The following is a 10,212-nucleotide window of genomic DNA, read 5'->3' as shown; positions in this document are numbered from 1 at the left end:
GAACCGCATAATTTCCCAGCATATCCACGACACAATTTATTTCAAGAAGGTTGCCGGGAAAGTTTACCGGCGACAGTTAACTGTTCAATCTGAGACAAGGACAGCTGTCCGGTCATCGGTCACCATTTTGACGGGCTGAGTCCGTCAACACGTCAACGACAATATCGAAACCCTGCAAAACTAAACTACAACTTATTTATCACGACTGATCCAAAAAATTCCAACAATAAGAGAAACTCGCGACTACCCATTGACTGTCCCATGAAGAGGGGTAATGTTGAAGGCGGGAGACGGATCCACTCGCCCCACGCGGCTCAATGCAACGAGGATGTTTGGGATACATCTGGCAATCGGGTCGTGTGGGTCGGGTTCGGGTTGGGTGAGGCATTTTCGGATTGATTTTGGTTCGGGTTAGTGAATGCTACACCCTGACTTTAAACATTAGGGTTAGGATTGACCCAATTCTATGAATTATTGAAGTTTTAAAAAATGAAACATGAAGAATTTAAGATGCCAAATAAACCATTAAATGAATTAATCTAAATTTTTAATCTTGAAAAGAAAGTTTGCATCATGGTTTTCAAAACCGGATCGGACCGGACAGTTGGACAGGAAAAACCGGGAACCAATCACCCATTTTCCCCCAAAACTGTTTTTTTTTCCCAAAATCATTGATTTTGGTCAACAAACTGTTGAACCGGCCGGTTAACCATTCGAAACATTTGAATCGTTCAAAAGGTTTTGATCGTTTTTCATTTTTTTTAATTTTTTTAATTTTTTGTCAAAACGGGCCGACCATTTGGGTTGAACGTCGGACCATTCAAACCGGTAACTGAACCCCTGACTGGTTCAATCACCGGTTCGGTTTTAAAAACCATGGTTTGCATTCAATTGATCTTGATGAAAGAAAAGATTGACTCTTCCTCTAACAAATTTACCAACAACTATAAAAAACTATAAAATTAAAAAAGTCAACAATAAAAGTAAAGATTAAATACCAAAGAAAAACTAACGTAAATAGATGACTACTATTAGATGGCTAAAAGATATATGCAAATGTCTCAACGTCCAATAAAAATTAAATAAAAAATCAAAATAACTTTTAAGTTTAAACACATTCCATCATTTCTAAAAGTTGTTCCTCCTAAAACTCTAATGGACTTAAAGCTTCCAATGATGATCCTTCAAGAATGCTTGACTCATTTCCTTGGTCTCATTATCATCAATTAAGAAGATAAAATATTAAAGCATTAATGATGTAAGCAATATATATGATAATTAAACAAAAATATATATTATTATCTAAATAAATTATAATGTTTGAAATAAATCAAAATAAAAATTTATTTGACCATGATATCCAAATAACCAATTACGAGTAATGATCAAAGCTTTGCATTTTCTGGCAAAAGAGAAGCTATCCATTTGGTTAGAACTCTACCTCCCATACTAAAGTTGACTCTGAAACAACAGTAGTTATAGGAATACTTAATAAATCCAATGCCAAAAGAGATATTAGAAAACTGATACTGGTTATCTTTCCACCAAGAAAGAACATGCCCTCCACTCTCATGGCCGTGGTGGAGGTCCAGCATGAGGACCTCGGCTTCAGCCGAAAGGAGTGTGCTAATGGTGTTGGGTGGTGTTGTCGGAATTCTGAATGTGATGTGCCATGCGGTGGCATCATTTTGACTTGGTCCTCCCCTCTTTCTGGGGCGAGCCATGGGGGCCTCTCCCATTGGGAGGCTTCAGCCTCGGCTTTGAGGTTGTCCTCGTAGGTGGGTGAGGGAGAGGCCTTGCCCCTACCCAGTTCCAGTGCTGACGTGGAAGCAAATCCATTGTTACCTCAGCCTCGGCTACAAGGGCCTTCGGCTGGGTGCCCTGGCGCCTGAGCTGGTGACTTGGCCACCCACGGATGAAGCTCATCTTCATCAAGTAATCGTGGAGGAGATCAGTTCTGGGCAAACCGGGTTGTGCAGCCAACGGGTCATAATGAGTCAGCCGGCCAATTCGTTCGGTGTCGTTTCATCTTCCCGACGCGAGAGACGCGTATCGGCACGCAGACGAGGTCGTGGAGGCGGTCGTTGCGTGGCCATTTTTGGATGGGGTGCGATTTGGGCCGTTCATTCTTCTATAAATAGGGGCCTTAGTCGCCATTTTCCCCCACATTTGCTCTTGACTGCTTCCTAATAAACACACTCTCATCTTTAGAACTTCTTCATCCTAAGTAAACTTCTCACCAAGTCTTACTCTAACTGCGGCCTGAGAGACCCCCCTAGTGGTTTAGGAGGAACCGGTTCCAAGTCAAGCCTGAGGACGGTAGCCAATTATGCCTTTTGAGGTGTGCATGTATAGCATTTGCCACGCTTGGAGCATGACAACATCTTAGATGTCAATCAGATGAAGTCTTTAGCCAAGAGGTACTACATCCCTCGATCCTACAAGTTGAGGATGCCTGACACTGGTTACCGGCTATGGATGCTAGAGGAGGGGGAGATATGTGTTTATTAGCACTTCCTTGAGTTCGGCCTCAGGTTCCCCCTTCATCCATTGATCTCTGAGTTGCTGAAGTGGTACGGGATCACTCTTTGTCAGTTGGCCCTAAATGCTCTTAGGACCATCGTTGCCATGTTGGTAGTGGCTCAGTTTTGGGACATGGACTTGATGCCGAAGTTGTTTTGAGCCCGTTTTGTGTCGAGGGCACATACTACCGAAGACGACATGTATTATTTCCATCCTCGAAGAGACCAAACTATAGACAACCCGTCATCCGTCCACATTTGGAAGAGCAAATTCTTCTTTGTCTCTTGTCCTGAGGGTTGGTCTCTCAAGTTGGGTTGGGGGGAGATCTACATGTCTACCGAGAAGCCTAAGCTAACACTTCGAGACGATGAAGCCACCGCAGTAACCCATCTTCTTGTTTTGGGAACTCTTTGGGTAACGCCCCTAGTGGAGGCCAAGCTCCCCTTGGTTTTTGCGGGGCTCAACTCTGCTCCCCTTGTTAGGAAAAGTCCTTGTGTCAGCTATTTGACATGTCAGATTTCCTTTTACTTGGTACTTATTTCTTGCTTCTTCTTGTAGAGATGTCGTTAGATGCCAAGCGCATGCTACTAAAGAGTGCTCTAGCAAAGAAGAAGGCTCCGAGAGAGGGACTATTGGGGCAGATGCCGAGGAAGCCGACCGAAGAACTGAGGGTGCTGTTCGGGCAAGGAGAGGTGCAGAGCCTGCCAAGAGGACGCCTTGGCCACAAGCCCCCACCAGTGAAAGGGGTGACAGAGGGAAGAGGCTGGCGGATGGAGGTCGGCCGAAGGAGATAGGCAAGAAGAGGCCGACCGAGGAACCGAGGGTGCCCCCGACGAAGAAACTAGCGCATAAGGACCGCCCCACCAAGGGTGACGAAAGAAGGAAGGACGCTCCCATTGCTCCAAGGAGGCCTTTGGCCAAGGGGCCTGTGACTAGGCCTTTCTCCGCCCCTCCATCTACGTCGGAGCCAACCGAGGAGGGACAACACCTCGTATGGGCGTTTCGGCTGAAGTGGAACATTTGCGAAGGCAACTCCATTGATATCGAGGGGGTTGGCCGAGCTTTGGTGAAGGGGATGATCCCTTAAGGGGACCGTCTTGGTACGATAAAGTCTGACCCCCTCCTCATCCGGGATCAAAGGCTAGACTTTCTATCCAAGGTGAGATTCAACAAACTCTTAAATAGCTTTTCTACTTGCTTTCACTTGCTTGACTAACGGAGGTGCTTTTTGTAGGTTTTCCGACATTACATTGGACTGAGAGATCGGGTTGGCCTCCTCCTCGACCGCGTGGGCTGAGCCAAGGAGAAGAACGAGCAGCTTGCTGTGCGGGTTGCTATGTCGGAGAGTGGCCAAGATGACGCCCTCAAGGCCTTGACCGACGAAAGGCAACTTCGGTAGACACTAGAGGACAACTTGAAGGCGGAGCAAGCTCATCTTGATGGGGTTGGATTGGCTGAGGTCAACACTGTAAATTTACTTCCCAAGCCGAGGTGAGGCTGAGGGATTCAAAGCCTAAAGTCCTAGGTTTGAGGTCTGAGGTCCACAGGGCAAGGTGCCTAAAGACTTGCGAGCAGGTCTTGTGAGGAGGAAAGGGTCAAAGGCCTCGAGAGGGAGTCAGACAAGGCCACAGGAGAATAGGTAATCTCAAAGACTAGTGAGATAGCTTGACTTCTAAATCCTTTACCTAGAGGGAGTCACCTCCTATTTATACTTGAAGTCACCTGGGGGCTATAAAGCCCAGACGGTCAAGATGGAGTCCGTACGCGGGGAGCGCGGCCATCCGAGGCCACCATGTAACCTCGCGCCATTGGTTTTGTGAAGCTCGCCAAACTCAGGGAGCGCACGCGCCCTGATTGGTCTTGACCTGAAGCACACCCTAGGACACACGTAGAGCTACAGTTGGACGAGCTAATCGCGCCTACATCACCTTCTTTCAAAAAAATAAAATTTCAAGCAGAATCATGATTTATATCACAACTAATATTAAGGTGCTTAGTTCAAGGGGCGGGGCAGCACCTTAATATTAGTTATGAAAATAAGTACACTAATACAATTTTGGAGCATATGGATGATTTGGATTGTAGAGTTGAAGATGTGACAATTCAATGGTCTTTGTAGACTGTTTGGATTGAAGATAAGATCCTTCCATGGTCCACAATATCACAATGGCCTAGAGAGACACTTGGGAAAAAATTTAGATGCCATCCATAAGAAAGCAGAGGTTTTTAAATAGGGAAAAGTCCTGATTAATACCCTATACTTTGGGCCTAGGGCCACTTTGGTCCCCGAACTTTAAAATGCGACAATTCGGTATCCAAACTTTTAAAAGGTGACAATCCAATACCTGCCATTAATTAGTTGTTAATCAGCCATTAAGTGGTATTTTAAAAAGACACAAATGCCCTTCAAGTGTTATTTAATTTTCTTTATCAACCATTTAAATGTTGACAAAAAATTAACAGTCCCAAATCTTTCCCTTTTCAATTCATGAAATTTGGGGTCACATTTGAGTGGGCATTCTGGTGACCCCAACTTTCTTAAATAGAAGAGGCAAGAATTTGAGACCATTAATTTTTTGTTAATGTTTGGATGGTTGATAAAGAAGATTAGATGACACTTGAAGGGCATTTGTGTCTTTTTCAAATACTACTTAACGATTGGTTAACAACTAGTTAACATCAGGTATTGGATTGCCATGTTTTGAAAGTTTGAGTAATGAATTGTCGCATTTTAATGTTTGGGGACCAAAGTGGCACTAGGCCCAAAGTACAGGGTACTAATCGAGAATTTCCCTTTTAAATACTTGCAGATAACCTTTTGTTGTCCTTCAATTTGGATTCGAGCTAAGATCTGGCTCAACCATTAAGTCCATTGCAGCCTGTGATTTAATTAGGGCAAAAATGGGTTCGGTTTACAAGTTTCAAGGTTTGAAATCCGCTTCCAATTTGTCTCCTAGAATTGAAATCTTTTCTTCAATTGTCTTTTGATTGTCCTTTCCCTCAGCCCCATTACAATGTAGGCCTCACTAGGCCTCCTTCCATGGCTTTACTTTTGTTGGGTTGCTCATACATTTATCACATACAAAAAAAAATACAACAAAGGTAGGGATGGCAATTTCTACCCTACCTGGTGGATGCTTGTCTCGATGGGATGGTTGTTTTTCTCTTGAAGGATGGGTTTTGGGGGTAATGACGAGTTTTGGGATTCTACAAACCATATGGGTATGGGTAGGGTATGGTGGCTAAACCCAACCCTCCCCAACCTATATATTGTTGGAAAACATATAAACTTTATGTATTAGGTATTGAATTTATTAATAGTTTGAATTTTATGTGAAGAATAATTAATACTTTATGTATTTTTTATATTAATCAAATAATTGGAATTTTGTTGTTTGTTTGTGTTATTTTACTTATTTATTACTTATATATAAAGAGAAATAATAGGAAATTAGATGTAGGCTTTGTAGGTATATGGTGCTCACTCAATCCTTCAAAGTATAAAAGATACCAAATTGATACCATATGGACGTTAGCGATGAGTCCGTAACTCATCAGTCGCCTACGATGAACTTATAGTTTATTGAACATTTGCGATAAATGCATGATTCATTGCACGTTCACGATGAACACGCAGTTCATCGCGCATTTACAATGAACTTGCGCTTGACACGAGCTTAAAACAAGTTTAATTAAACTTGTGATGAAGTTTACACACATGCGGTTCTGCGATGAACTTACAGCATAACTTTTCGATAAACCTCAAATATATGTGGCCTTTTGATGAACTTCAGAGGTACACGGGCTTGTGATGAATCTGAGACCACTACAGAACTGCGAATCATGGTAAACTGGAACTAAATATCGGTTACACATGTAACTTTAAGTTACATACATAATAAGGTGCCACATCGGTTAAATAAGACACGAAAGGAAGTAGTATACATGGGTTATGAGAATCCTCGAGCGAAAGGAAAGTCAGCCCTTGAGGGATCTCTTAGGACTCGTGGTGAAACCCTAGTAATGCTCCTTAATGACTGACATCGAATCTAATATTCCCCTTCCTAATAGGAATCAAACACTTTTGGCTCATTCCTTTCGGGATTTCGGGATCCCTCCTTATAAATAAGGACTCTCCTTATAACGAGATTCATTCATGAACTAGTATTGAACCCCTTGCTCAGCCATCTTGTCACCCCTCTTTTCACCCTAGCCTTCTGGTTGATTCCTTGCTCTCGGCCTTCCTTTGTCTCTTGAGGAGACCATTCCCACGATGCCTAACCACACCCTACCTATAGGTTCTAAACCCAACCCATCCCTACCCTTAAATGCATGAAGGGTTAGGTCGGGGAGGGTTTTGCATTTTTCATATTCAATGATGGTTTAGATTCTCAAAATCCAACCTGCTATAGGTTTTGAGGTGGGTACAATTTAGAGGTTTAGGGAGGTATGCACCATTCAAATCTAACACAAGCACCAAGTTTTTTGTTCGGATCTCGTACCCACAAGAGCCTTATCTATCTACATACCACTATAGCTGCACATTATGTATATCTTACGTATTTACATGTTACGTACAATAGTAATGTCCCATGGCTAGGTGTGTATAAGATTCTTGTGGGTTAGAGATCTGGATTGCCAAATTTTGGCTATTTGGCTTTCCCTATACCACAATATTAAGTTTAACTAAGAGAGTGTCGTAATGGATTCCGGATCTCCTGCCCACATCTACCCACAACACACTATTCCATGCATTGAAAGCATCTCTCCTTATATAATACTATGTACTAAAATGAAATGTTGTACATATGTGGCTGCCATGTTATGTGGATAGATGGGCTTTTAATTGTTTCCATCAGCCAAAATCATCAAAACAGGCCTGTCTGGCCTGCGATGGCCCACATGTACAGTGCCATGCCATGTCGAGTATGGCCCAAACCCCTGGTCGGGTTAAGCAAGGGTTTGAACACGTGGGCCGGTTCGACCCAACACAGGCTCATGGGTCCGGGCCAGGCCAGCCTAACACGGCCAACATTATACTTTATATCAAAATATGATATTTTTGAATAAATCTGATTCCGCATCTTATATTATTAGTCGAGTCAAATGTGAATTCGGATTAGGGCTGTGGAATCAATGGTAACATCCCAAGCCAGTAATAAAATACATGAAACTGGCGTGAAGATCAAATCTTTGTTTATTTATTACTCATTTTGACCTCTCATGAATTATTGTTTTTTGTTTCTTGATTAAATTAATGTGTTTTTGTTGAGACAAAGGGGTTTGCTTGAGAATTGTTTGATAGGAGGAAATTACTAGGCAGGAGAGAAAGAAGAAAAAGGAGCTTTGATGTAATCACTGATGATGGATGCATTATTATTAATCAAATCCTCACCTAAGTTTAAATAAAAAGCAGTAAAAACAGGAACCATGCATACAAATCAAAGCTTGCTCTTTGTTATGGGCACTGGTTTAATTAATGAAGCTATCTTAGCTCAATAATATCAAATTACACTCTCAATTTCTATTTTAAATCAACAACTCTTCTTATATTTAATTTTGATCTTTATGACTTGAACCTCAAGAAATCTCTGGCTGTATTTATTTAAGAAGTATGGACTCCATGCATACATTACTATTTCCTGCAAACTCGACCAGTGGGTGAGCTGAGAGCCTGAGAGCCTGAGACTCTACTCAGTATCAATATGGCAGAACATCAGATCATTAACCCTTACGAGCGTCTACAGATCGTCCACAACTCGGATGACACGCTCACACGACTCAACCATCTCCCCACCACCGCTGCAACTGATGACACCGCCGATCAAAAGTCCCACACCCTAGTTCTTTCCAAAGACATCCCACTAAACATCGTCAACAAAACTTGGGTTCGAATATTCCGACCCCCATCTCACACCTCCTCCGTCAAGCTCCCTCTCATGGTTTACTTCCATGGCGGTGGCTTCATCCTCAGGAGCGCAGCCTCCACAATCTATCACGACTTCTGCTCAAACATGGCCATTCAACTGCCTGCCTTGATCGTCTCCGTCGAGCACCGCCTCGCTCCCGAAAGCCGCCTCCCAGCGGCTTATGAGGATGCAATCGAAGCGTTGCACTGGGTTAGGAAACACGCCTCGCAGAGCGTCGTTAATGGCGAAGACGACTGGTTGAGCAGAGACTCGGTTGATTTCTCTCGGTGCTATCTCATGGGCAGCAGCTCAGGCGCTAATATTGCCTTCCATGCACGATTACGAGCTCTGACGATGTTTTCGGATGCTGCTGATGAGCCCCTGAAGATCATCGGTCTTATCATGCACCACCCTTTCTTTGGTGGGTTTCAGAGAACAGAATCGGAGATGAGATTATTCAACAATCCGAGATTTTCCATGTCAGTTAGCGACTTGATGTGGGACCTGGCGTTGCCTGTAGGGTCTGATCGTGATCATGGTTACTGCAACCCACTGAAAGTTGGTGAGAGCTGCCATGGAATTGGGTTGCTGGGGAGGTGTCTGGTGACTACCTGCGGTGGGGATCCCCTGATCGACCGTCAGACGGAGTTCGTGAAGATGCTGGAGGGAGAGGGTGTAAACGTTTTGGCTCAGTTCGACGAGGAAGGTTACCATCTGGTGGAGCTCTATGAACCAGACAAGGCTCAGGCCCTACTTGTTATAATAAAAGATTTCATTTTTCAGTTGCAGGCTCAATCGGAAGAGAGCAGTTGAGCTTGTATATTTCGTTATCATGAAAATTAAATAAAGTAATTGATGAATATGAATATAATATATATAAATTCCAGAGCCAGACTTGATAAACATGGCGCCTTCTGAGTTCATGGGCAGTCTGCAAATAGTATTGATAATGGTGGAAGAAAGATCTCTTGTTGAACATGTTTAATTTAGGAGTTTGTCTGATCAAAATATTGTATCAGGAGGTTTAAGTCATCTAGAGTTCTAATGGAGATACTCGTTTCAGCCTTCTTTCATACGGTGAAAATATTACAATGTCTCGGTAATACGTATCGGTTTTCTGAATCCATCAAAAAGCCAGATATTGAGATTTAAGAGGACTGGCAATTTTCAGTCGTTAATACCCTGCAAGGACCATCTCTGGTTCAAATATTAAAACCTGAAAGTAATTCTACCATGAATATTGCCACTCTGAATCGATACAATATGCAATTTTTTATCAAGTATTTTTTTGAAGGATTTTTTTTTATCAAGTCTAAAGTATCGAATATTGCATTGTATCGTAAACGTATACTTCAGATCTGCTGACCACAACATATTGATTGCCACACGCTATGTATCACACATCAGAAATGTTGGTTGTACTTTAAAACATCCATATTCGTTATGTAGATGAAGGACTCGTGGGTTTGATGTCGGAAAGGCATGATAGTTAATAAACTTATAGTCAATGATTAAAGCATCGGTATCGAGTTTCGTATCAGATAATTCAAATACGAATACAGATATGCTTTGAAAAAGCATGGATATGAACGAAAAATATAAAAACACTTGAATACATTAGTGAAATGCATACAAATCATATAAATATATTAATCATACTAAACCAAAAGCTGAATTATCTATGAATAAGATATAAACACATGAGAGATGCATACTTCAATAGGTTATATGAAGAGAAATATTACAATAAACAATATCGGGACTCTAAAACATTCAAACA

The 10,212-nt window shown here is 42.3% G+C and overlaps 1 pseudogene; it reads left to right on the top strand.

Moving 5' to 3' along the window:
- The first annotated feature begins 8,009 nt into the window (after positions 1 to 8,009).
- LOC104609041 (3-O-acetylpapaveroxine carboxylesterase CXE2 pseudogene) lies at positions 8,010 to 9,801 on the top strand (annotated as a pseudogene).
- Positions 9,802 to 10,212: the final 411 nt, after the last annotated feature.

The sequence above is a fragment of the Nelumbo nucifera genome, chromosome 8 (genome assembly GCF_055504915.1).
Source record: "Nelumbo nucifera cultivar China Antique chromosome 8, China Antique-T2T, whole genome shotgun sequence".
NCBI lineage: Eukaryota > Viridiplantae > Streptophyta > Magnoliopsida > Proteales > Nelumbonaceae > Nelumbo > Nelumbo nucifera.
This window is presented reverse-complemented; position numbering and strand designations above follow the sequence as displayed.